Below are 12,012 nucleotides of genomic sequence, written 5' to 3'. Positions count from 1 at the left end.
GCAACAAGCAGTGCCTCCTAGTTTCTGTGGGTTGGGTACTTGGGCATGCCTTAGCTAGGTAACTCTCGCTTATCATACACCGTCACTCCACAGTATACTGGTTTCACAGGTCAACACTAGTCCGTGTGAGAGGGAATGACCCAGTGGTGTGACTAGCAGGAGATGGGGAATATGGGGGCCACCTTGGAGTCTCGGCTCTGGCTCCACCCTCTGAGTCATCCTTTTCTGTGAAAGGTAGCCCATATTTACAGCTACAGTTTCTCATTCTGCTTCCACCCAGTAGAATCCAAAACCCTCCTTAGATTTTGTGCTATATCTCAATTCAAGCTGGTAGTGTTACTGTGAATATAATTATTTTCAACACCTTATGTTTCCCCTATGAGTCTTATTTGCAGTTGACTCCATTAGAAAAAAGCTACACTCACAAATTTCTTTGAGATAAGTCCTTCTCTGCCTTGGGCTTCTGCTCAGACCCCTGAGGGGCAATACCCTTAAGAGTCTTACTGTCAGAACAGCTTTCTGAGGTACCACCATAGGTCTCTCTGAGGTCTTAAAAGGTTTTATACCCACAACCGTGGTCATACACCGTCATTTCTACAATACATTAGCTACCTAGGTTAAGTTAGCTCTGCTCCATGTGGGAGGAGACCACACAAGGACATGAATACCAGGAGGTGGGGATCATTGGCGTCAGCTACTACAAACTGCATCTCATCAGTTTTCATATCTCCTCCACTCCCATTTAAAATGGTAGATTTCTTCAGTGCTCAGAGCTAGGTCTTCTAATACAATATTTTTTCCCTAAGTGATCTTGTCCAAACTCCTGGCTTTAAATTCCATCTCTATTCCAAATATAAAGTACTAAATTTATAGTTCCAGCCCAGACCATTCTTCTGAGTTCTAGTCCCATCTATCCAACTACCTCTGCATCTTCGCCTGGATATTTCATATGTACTCTTCGGTCAACATCCAAAATGGAATTCACTATCCCACCAAATTCTTACAGGCTTTCTTTCCCTAGTAAATGTCATCATTATCGAAGTTCTCATGACAGAAATCAGGGATAGTCTTTGATCCTTGCCTCCCCTCAACTTGGCACACCTAACCCACCTTTAAGCACATTGGTTCTATCTTCTGCTCATGCTCAAAACTGCCCAGTGTACAGGTGTTACCTCTCCCCCCTAGACTCCAATAATAGCTTCTTTTCTCTTCCACCTACATCCACGCCTGCCTCCCTTCAATCCATTCTCCACATGCCAGGCAGAGTGACACTATAAAGATGTAAATCTGTCACTTCCCTGCTCAAAACTCTCCATGGTTCAGGGTGGAAATCCTTAATGTGACCCAACAGGCCTCCTGCCTACCGCTACAAGCTCATCTTACACCATACTTCTCCGCCCTCACTGCACTGGTTTCTTGTAGGTTTGTGAGTTCCAAGTTCCTCCCACCCCCACTCCTTTTTTTGACTGCATGTTTATTTTATACTTCAGTTTCAGTCTCTTCTTCCAGAGGTCTTCCATGATCCCAGCAAGTTAGGTTTGGTCCTGCTACAAGCTCTTACAGTGCCCTGCTTATCTTCTATAGTCTTTATCACAATTATAATAGTTTGTAATTGTTTGTCTAAAGCTTGTAAGTTCCATGAGGGCAGGAACTTTGTCTTGCTTACTACTGTAACCCTAATGCCTAGCACAAAAGAGGAGTTCAATAACTATTTCTTGAATGAATGCTATTTTCCCCCTTTTGGCACATAGTTTACTGTTTCTAATCTGTTGAAGATGGGAAAACAGCCAACCTACTTACAATTGTTTGTAAACTAAGTCAAGACTAGATAAGGTCCAGTAAATAAATGAGGTCCTCCAGCATATGCTATGTGGGCGCTATTAAATGCTGTAAGATATTCAGAGAAGGAATGTGGGCAGAGTGGAAAGTTATTTGTGCTCCCAACAAATCTCAGCTGCAAACTGACTACTTTAAAGAACTCAGTCTATTATCTGAAAGGCAACTCCTTTCCTCTCTAAGGTCAGGAGATACTGCAGCTAATGAATTCCATTAGTTCTAGGGTTCCCAGCTGCCCTCCCCTTCCCTCAGCCTTGGATTGACTCCCCAAAATGCATAAAGCTAGGGAACAGTGCTCAAGCTTGTGCACATGGGGGCATTCCTGGACACCTGGGCATAAGCCACCCCAAGGTGGCACTTCCAAGGAGTAGGTGGGCAATTATCCATTAACCTGTTGGAGGCTCCCATTGGACAAAGCCCTGTAGTGGAACCCAAAGGTAATGCAAAAACTACTCAAGTCAGAGAGAGGGGGTGCGGTGGGGGGAGAGAGAACCCAGCAGTCCTGTTGAAATATCTGATTTCCTTCGTGGCATTCTGGTCCTGGGTGTTCTGGCAGAAGGTGCAGGTTAGGAAGAGCACCTGTTCCTGGAGGCTAAATGACCAGCGCTGGCATCACATGACCTCGGCTACAGGATTTCTCAAGCCTGCAGCATAGGCCTAGGGATTCTTTCCAAGAGACGGTTTTATTTTCCTCAATCACCCAACATGGTGATTACGAGAAAGTCAGTATTACTTTGTCGTGGAGTTCATAAGTTTACTAGCAATTGCTGGGGCGTCCCCTCCTACCTTCTGTTCCTGTCCACACCCCAGCAGCTCAAGGGGCCCTGCACACAGGGTGCAAGGAGCCGACCGCAGAGGCCTCCTCTCAGCTCCGGGCCAGCAGCGCTCCCCGGGGCCAGCGCCCCCCCCCCCCATTAGCTGGCCTTGGCGGCCAACACCAGCAGGTAGGGTCTAACTAAAACTGTCACCGTTCGCCAGCACCCCTCGCTTTAGGCGATGACACCCCACTCCCCTTCCTGACGGGAGAAACCCATTCCCAGCCCTCGCCCCGAGCCCACCGCACGTGGCAAGGCCTGGCCAATCAGAGGCCTGCCCGTAACCTTTGACCGCAGGCCCTGGGACAAGGTGGGCCAATCAGCGCCCTCCTCGCAGCTTTTCTCGCGTGGTTTGGAGCAGCTCTGGCGGCGGCGGACGCTTCGTCGGGCGGGCGAGCGAGCTTCGGGGAGCCGTGGTGGACTCTCCTACCCCAAAGCGGAGGCCGTGCTCTGATCGTCCTGTTTGGGCCCCCGGCTGCAGCCGTGAGTTAAGCACAGCAGAGCCGAGGAACGCAGAGAGAGGGGGTCCTTGGAAACATCACTGGGGCCCTGCCACCCAGCCCAGCCCAAGGCGGCCTTCGTCCCGGATCACCCCATCATGTGAGTCTCCGTACACTTAATTTTCAGCTTGAAGTCTTTTGAATCGCCTCTTTCTCCATGAATTGGAAAAGTTCCTTGCCTATAGTCTCCACAGTCCGCTCCTGGGCACAGGTGACCCCACTCTGGTTTCCAAAGGTACTCACTCCACACTCACCTGTTACCTGTGCGCCCTCTTCCTTTACAAAGGGGCCCCCTTTTAGCCTCTGGGGGACCGCATGTTTGCTGGCCTCGTGCCTCCAGAATCGGACTGACTTCCTTTCCTAGAATCATGTATTTTGGGGCTGGACCTGCCTGTAAGCAGTCTAGTTCAAACTCTCCTGTTTTATAGTAAGAAACTGTTTGACAGAGTCATTTGTCCCCCAGAATTTTGGCGTCCCAGTTTTGGAGGACGGGGACCGAGTCTGTCTTGTCAACTTCTATATCCAGAGGACACAGAACGGTCCCTTCATCAGCCCAGTAAGTGCTGGTCGCTTGGCTGAATGCATTTATCAGCCAGGTGGTTTCATCTGAGATTAGGACCGATCTCCCTGTTACCCCTTCCTTGAAGCCTGTGACGCCAGCCCTACCCGAAAATAAGAACACTGGAGGCCCAAGTTTAAAAAAATAGAGAGATGCCTGTATTCAGTACAGTATTGTTAATTACAGTCATGCTGTTTATTAGATCTCTAGATTTATTTCAGGTGCTCTTCTCACAAAAGAAGTAACTATGTGAGGAGAAATGTTAATTAGCTTGACTGTAGTAATCATTTCACCTTCTACATGTATACCAAATTATCATGTTGGAGACCTCAAATGTATACAATTTTTATTTAAAAAATAAAATAGACTCCAGAGGAGTGATTTCATGCAGAATAGCAGAGTGGGAAACTCTAGGGCTCAGTCCTTTAGCCAAAACAACCAGTGAACTGGTGGTGTGTGTGTGGGGGGGGGGTGATTAGAACCAACAATTTCAGAACTCTTGATGTTAGGTCTACTTTACCACAGTACAAATACAGGGTGCCCCCCCAAAAATGTATACACTACTAAAAGCTGACAGCTCAATTGATATTTCTTTCAAATTTAACCCATTGGAATTAATAATTATTCAAAGTGCGTATACATTTTTGGGGGACACCCGCTATATACATATGCAGACTCCAAACTCTTCCCCTGGCAGTTCTGATTCCAAAGGCCTGTGTGGATTGGGAATCCTCACCCCAGGTGTTTCTTATCTCCCAGCAAGGAGGTGAAATGCTGCCAGATACCAAACACGTGTTCCCTTTGCAATATGCTAAGTAAGAGGCTCCTGGATTCTCCATTGCCCTCCCCGTCCTTTGCCACAGCAGGTGCCTGGCACACCTTTGCTGAATGAATGAATGAATGAATGAATGAGGAGATGGGACCCACAAAAGGACCACCTTCCTCCTTTCTGCAGGCCCAATTGTTATCTGTTGACTAACAAGCGGTGCCACATCTCAGCACTGACTTCTCCAGCCTGCCTAGAACCTGCTTCCTTTGGCCAAAGGGCTCCTGCTTGGACCCATCCAGCTAGGCCCGGTTACCTGATCTTTTAACACCGAATAGCCATTTGCTATTGAAAATCTTACCTGAAATGGAATTAGCAAGACCACAGCATCTCTAAGTTGGACAAACTCATATAATGTTACCCTTCTGTATATTAGGACTCGTGCACCAGGAAAGATACCTTTGTCATTAAACTCAGGTAATTCTGACCAAGGTGAAATCTTGCTCACTACAAAGAAATGGTCATAGCAAAGTGACCTGGGCAAGTGCCTTTCAGTCAACAAGGGGTCCATCTGCAGTAAATTGCAATGTTTATTATTATTAATTTTTTAAATATATCTTTATTGATTTCAGAAAGAGGAAAGGAGAGGGAGAGAGAGAGATAGAAATATCAGTGATGAGAGAGTCATTGATCAAGCCCGCAACCGGGCATGTGCCCTGACCGGGAATTGAACCCTGATGATCTGGATCCCAGGTCGATGCTCAACCACTGAGCCATGCCCGGCCGGTCTGCAATGTTTATTTTTAACAGAGCTGGTTGAGGTATAGTAATTTAAAAATTCTGCATTACTAATATGTAGCATTTTAATCCTGGCAAATATCTTAGATGTCTTTTCCCCCAGTCTTCCAGGGTCATCTATTACAGATCTAAAAATAAAATACTTCCTTATCAATATATATTTAAAATTTTTTCCTAAGGCACATTTAATCTATTTTTTAATGTTTCTTTTTAATTGATGTTTTTCTCTCTCTAAAAAAAATTTTTAAAAAATCTATTGGTTGCCTCAATGCACGTGCCCCCAACTGGGGATCGAACCCGCCACCTTTTGGTGTAAGGGACAGCACTCTAACCAACTGAACCACTCTGGCCAGGGCAAGGCACAATTAATATAATATCAAGAATGCGATACAAAAGACCCAAATACAATGAAGGAACACATTCCCCTGTTAACACCAACAACAGTGCTCTTTCAACATGTGCTGGTTAAACGGAATGGGGATTTAATAAATTTCACTACTAACAAAATAACGCAGTGATGCTCATCACAGCCAGTATTCTTATACAACTCTAGTTTTGAATTGAGTGTTTCTAATGCTTCAAACAGTTTAAACCTGAAATTTGATATCACACCTTGATGTTTGTACAGTACAGTCCTCAGGATTATTTACAATACAGTATTAGCAACCATTCATAGAACAAACCATTGATTAAAACCACATTGATTTAAACCACATTGATTTAAGGTTCATTCAAGTCCCATAGAGCCTCAAACTAAATGGTTAAATATATAAATTTCTGTACGGATATCTATAATTTGATTCTCTCATAACTATTTAAGTTTTCTTAGCAAATAAACCCTTTAAGGCAAAATTGATGTCATTTGAGTTGTGACCCAGAAGTTTAATCACGAAGTCCACAGTCTTATTGGCAAAACTGATACAGTGTGTCTCTAAGTCACTGCGCTCAAGGTTAAGAGCAGTGCATATTCCGTTTTTACATTTTACTGGAATTTTAACATGTTCAATTCATGATTCTAAATCTCTAGGTTTTCGTTTCTCCAAACTTCTGAAGACACTAAAACATTTCTCAAGTGCCTACATGTTCTACAAGGGGAATTTTTCGGAGGAGGCCCCCGTCTTCAGAACAGTCCAGTGCCTCCAGGCCTCTGAAGCAAGGGGAGATCAAAGAGCTGAAACACAAGGTTCAGGTAAGTTTTACATTAACCATTACAAGCTGGATAGTATAAGAATGTGGCTTTTTTGGGCTCAAAAATCTGAGTCTTGGTATGGAAATGAGTACTTGGCTGTCCCAGCATAGCTTTCTCGCAGTGGGACTTTCAGGGAAGTCCTGACTGAGCAGTAGGATTTGTCTGCTTAATAGGTGTAAACTTCCAGGTATTAAGTTCATTTTGAGCTTGTTCCAGTTGGTCTTCAGTCAGTTCCAGTTCACCTTTGATTTTTAGGAAAAATGAGTTGATTGCTGGGCCTGCCGTTGTTGATCTCAGCTGGGCAACACTGGGTGGCTGGACTTGCTGGAGGTACTGGATGTGAGAAGTCTGCTCTGGCATCTCTTGCTCCTTGGTTGCTAGTCACATGACAAGCATGTTTGCCTTGCATGCAGACTCTTCCCGTTGTTGCTTTTGTTTTTCTTCTTCAGCCAGTTACGTCACTAGAGTTCAGGTCTGTATACTTCCCCTCCAAAGCTTGCACATATGCTTCATACTGTATCCATCCTAGAATTAACTTATCTCGCGCCGTCACTTTGAAGTCTGTTTCACTCAGTCGAACCTTTTTGGGAAGAAGTTGCTCGTTGGTCATTTTGAATCCTCTCCAGACAGAGGCTGCATGGACATCCCCCCAGTCACATAGACCAAGGCAATGATGGCTGCTCAGGCCACCTGACTTGCTGCATGACCCCACACTCCTCCCACTAAAGCCCTCATGTTCCGCTTTATTTGAAGGTCTTGCCTCCACAAAACAGTGCTGAGGGAGGAAGCGAGGCCACTGCCCTTATAGTTTTAAATTGTTATGAAGATGAGTCGTCTTGTGCTCTTAACCATCCCTAAGAGCTAGTATCCTGAAGAGCAAATATGGGTCTGAAATGCTCCCCAGCTTCAAGGAGGAATTATTTGCTGTGTTGCTGGGACAACTACAACACCTCCACTGAGTTGTGGTCAAGTAACTGCCACTGAGATTTTGCTTCTGGATCTGTTCAACATTGGTATAACGATTGATACTAACCTGTCACCCTTGGTTGACTAAATTACTCAAAGATGGTCATTCTTAAGAGTTAATTGCTACTATTTGTTGTGTTTGTGTACTATGTGTAAGGCTATTTCTTGAGCTCATTTAGTTCTCTCAATGACTTTAAGAATTATGTATATGTATTTCCAGTTTACATGTGAGGAAATGGAGTTTTAGGGAGGTGGAGAATCTTGCTCAAGATCACCTGGAGTCTCTCGGCTAGAAAGTGGCAAAGCTTGGATTCAAGTCAGGTCCACTGAATCCAGACACCAAACTCTTGACTACTGTGCTTTAGATGGCTTTATGGTTTTAGCATGACATTATTCAAGGCCAGACGCCCCCCAAACTGCATTTGCAATTAAAATAAACTATTTTTTTGTTGCAAAAAAACATGTAACTGTACATAGTGACTTTTGCTTCACAAACTCATAATTTACATAAAAAAGCAAAGCATTATTTTACCATGTGAACATGTGTGTGGTGGGGCTGGTGTGTGTGTGTGTTAATTTACTAAAATTTAACTTATTTAAAGTAAGGAGTACAGCATGTTAGCCCTAATAACCTATAGGACATCCTCCAAGAATAGTTGATTTGCTTTTGTACATAATCATATAGTGTCATTAGTCATATTACACATGTCCTAATCTTCTCTCCCCAAGTTAGCATTCTAAAGCAGTATTTTGAGAGCAGAGCTCCCATATTATTCAGCTGATTGATACTTGCCTCCCCTGCAGTCTCTTGCATCGTTCTAGGCACAGAGCATGGGCCTAATAAAAAATCTTCCAAAGTAATAAAAATGCCAAATCCAACTTGTAGAGGTACCCTTAGATGTTTGAATTCTCCCACAGAGAGGTAGACTTCTTCAAAGCATTTCAGAAGTTTCTCTAAGTACTAGGAATGCCTTAGACCTTTGGCCCAAGTGGAAAAGAATTCTTTGGTGGTGGATGATCATAGTTCCGCAATTCTCAAGGGACTCATGCACTTGCTTGCACTTCCTTAGGCAGGATCTGTCTCTTAATTTGCAGTTGAACCCCTCATCTGTAAAGTGGAGATGATGCATTCCCTACTCATCTCATAGGGAGCTTGTGTGGATGACATGGCATGGAGGCCCTTCTGTAACCTAACAAGAACTAATGCATGTAAGTCCTTAGTTAACAGTGGTTCCACTGGGAGATGCTGAAGGCTTTGGAGGGGAAGTTGGTGTGTACAAGAAGAAATGGGACAGGCTGAGTTTGAAGCATTCAGGTGGAGTGCTCAGTAAGTAGCAATGTAGGACTGGAGTTTGCATGAGAACTGGTTGTTTAGGTAGCGATGGTAGTCATACAGATGTTTCATTGATTCACTGCTGTGTAACAGGTGCTTGTCTGTTTACTGTGGTTTTAAATACCGCAATTTGAGCTCTAAACTGAAAAATTGGAGGGGTTGTTTTGAATTTGCAGAGTAGATTATACCAGGCTAGAGGAAAAAATTATAATCTTTGCCACTCTACCTTAAATTTTGATGTATTTAAACACCATGGTGTGTGTGGGTTTTAAACCACATTGGGCTGAAAAGCCAACTCAAAATGACGTATCAGTCAAGCTCTTCATTCTATCCACTCAAAATAGCTCTCTGTACTTTTTTTTTTTGGTTCAGTATGATTTTATTTATTTAAGCTTAGCTTTTTTTGTTGAAGGTATTACAGATGTCCCCTTTTTTCCCCCATTGACCCCCTCCACTCTGCTTCTGCCCCCCACTCCCCAGGCGGCCTTCACCATACGGTTGTCTGTGTCCATGGGTTATGCGTATAAGTCCTTTGGTTAATCTTTTCCTGCCCCCACCCCTTCCCTCTGTGATTCCTCAGTCCGTTCCATGGTTCCATGCCTCTGGATCTATTTTGTTCGTCAGTTTATTTTGTTTAATGCATGATTACATTTTTCTTGTAAAAAGTTAAAACATTGCAAATAAGGACAAAGAACCCATTTACCAACATGCCCCAAATTCTGTTTCTGTATATATTTGTATAGAAAATAGGGCTGGCGTGTTCATTTGTGCATACTGTTGTCTCCTACCCCACATTCCCTTCTGCTACTTGTGTTTCTCACTAAATAGTACATCATGATGATCTACTGATATTCGTATACAGGTAGATATTAGTATATTAGCATTACTTATTTGCTGACATAGCTATGCAGGTATATAAATATGGTGACTGTCCCAGTTTGCCCCAGACCATTCCATTTTATGCTTGTAGCCCCATCCTAATTTTCAATAGTGTCCCTATCACTCTCAGATATGTCCCCTTTGCATAAGTTACATGGTCACCATATAGATGTACTATTACAATTACATAAAGAATTGAGTGTTTTTCATAATTTATGTGTTAGGAGTTATTAGAAAGTGGTTTTGAGAAGGAAATTCATTTTGTACATGTATAGTAGAACCTAGTAGGAAATCCTAAATCCTGAGTATGCAGCAATATTCTACCAACACTGAAATAACTGGTATAAAATTACCTAAAGAACATTTTATGTATACATGTTTGTCAGTGATCCTTTTATGTAGCAAAACACATGTACTGGTGGAAGAGAAGGTACTCTGACATGTGGTAGTGTAAAAGCAAACATTGGCACTCAATTTCATTGAATGCTGGTAACTAAAAAAAGAAAACCATGATGTAAAATATATTCGAAGGAACTCCTCTACAGTACATGCAAAATAAAACAAATATCAGTCAAAATTGGTAAAGCCATGTATTAAACAATAATAATACATTTGAATAAACTCTTCTGCCAGTAGCCATTGTGAATGTGGAAAAATAAATATTTCAGTAAATGTTGGTATGAATTATGCAGCACAGTGGTATACTTGAAAGAATTCCAGTGTCAACTTTGTGAATGCAGTAAAAATAAACTCACGAAATACTGTAGTATTCAAGCAACAAGGAAAATATTTCAGTGAATTCAAATGGACCTTGATAGTTCAGTAAATATAGCAATGTAAGTCCAAAAGTATTTGTAAAATGCATCATAAATGTTTTACTCTTCATTTTCTCAGAACCCAAAAAGCCTGAGTATGGGTAATTCTCCTTATTGGCCATCACTCCATTAGCAACAGAGTCAATAATAGCTTTAAACAAGGCATTGTTTTTATATTGTGATTACAATTCTAGTAATTCTGCCTGAAACTTGCAAAACAGTAAGACACATCCTCATTGGGCCAACCCTTAAGAACAGAGGTGTTTAGAGCAGGAGGAGTTGTTGACCCTGCTCCCACCCCAAACTGCTCTGGAAGCTATAGTTCCCCAGGTGTGAGAAGCAGTCCTGTTCTATGTGCACATCAGAACTTTCCTAACTCTAGTTGTCCACTTAAATCTGCTGGTGGTACATCTCCCTCTCCTACTTCCTTCCAAACTCCCAAAGTCACCAGATGACTCATCTACTTCCAAGGGTAAGGTCTACAGGCTGGGACAGCTCACTTTTGGACTGCCTTTCTGCTTCCCAGCCTGGGCACACATGCTGGGCTATAACCTAGCTCCAAGGGAGAAGCTTCAGTATGTGAACTTGGTGGCCCCCAGCCTGGAAGGGTGATACTTTTTTTTTTTAAAATATGTTTTTATTGAGTTCAGAGAGAGGAAGGGAAAGGGAGAGAGAAACATCAATGATGAGAATCATTGATCTGCTCCCTCCTCCACACCCCTACCAAGGATCAAGCCTGCAACCTGGGCATGTGCCCTGACCAGGAATCGAACCGACAATCTTTCAGTACACAGGACAATGCTTAACCAACTGAGCCACACCGGCAGGAAGGGTGATAACTTTTTGACACCATGATGGCATGGGATATGTTTTCTTTATAATCATCAAATAAGGTGGATATACCTAATCCTTTTTGTTTTATTATTGAAGAGAGCGGGGGGGAGGAGAAACATTGACTTGTTCCACTTATTTATGCATTCACTGGTTGATTCTTGTATGTATCCTGACCAGGGATCAAACCCACAACCTTGGTGTAATGTATCAGGATGACACTTTGACCAACTGAGCTACCCGGCCAGGGCGATATACCTAATTTTTTTTTAACAGCTGCAATGGTATTTGATAGTGGAAATACACCACCACTGATTTTGCCATTCTCTTAGTGTTGTTTACTCGTGTTCTAGCTTGCCACTCTATCAAACAGCACAGCTATGAGTACTCTTATACCCCTCTGCAAATGAGTCTTAATGGTAGACACCCAGAAGTGGAATTGGAATTTTGATAGGTTCTCCTGTATCAAACATACATTTAGCTACTCATTTTAAAAAGTTTCCTCAGAGTAGCTTAAAGAAAAAGGGGTTTTTTTTGTTCTCTTGTAACAAGAAGTCCAAAAGTCAGCAGATCTGGGACAGTGGCGTCAGGGACCATTCTTTCATTCTAACGATTCTCATCTCATGGTCCTGAGAAGGTGGCTGCACTTGTAGACATGATTGCAGGCAAGAAGAACAGAGAAGATAAGGTCAAACAGAGTGCCAGCTGCTTCTGTTCCCTTTTTA

The 12,012-nt window shown here is 43.0% G+C and overlaps 1 pseudogene across 1 annotated transcript; it reads right to left on the bottom strand.

The window, feature by feature from the left end:
• Positions 1-6,592: 6,592 nt before the first annotated feature.
• On the bottom strand, positions 6,593-7,073 carry LOC308548053 (pre-mRNA-splicing regulator WTAP pseudogene; annotated as a pseudogene). The gene has a single exon. The product of its transcript is annotated as a pre-mRNA-splicing regulator WTAP pseudogene (transcript).
• Positions 7,074-12,012: the final 4,939 nt, after the last annotated feature.

Source organism: Miniopterus schreibersii (genome assembly GCF_964146895.1).
Source record: "Miniopterus schreibersii genome assembly, chromosome: 18".
Classification (NCBI taxonomy): domain Eukaryota; kingdom Metazoa; phylum Chordata; class Mammalia; order Chiroptera; family Miniopteridae; genus Miniopterus; species Miniopterus schreibersii.
Note: the sequence above shows the minus strand (reverse complement) of the source record. Positions and strands in the feature narration are given on the sequence as shown.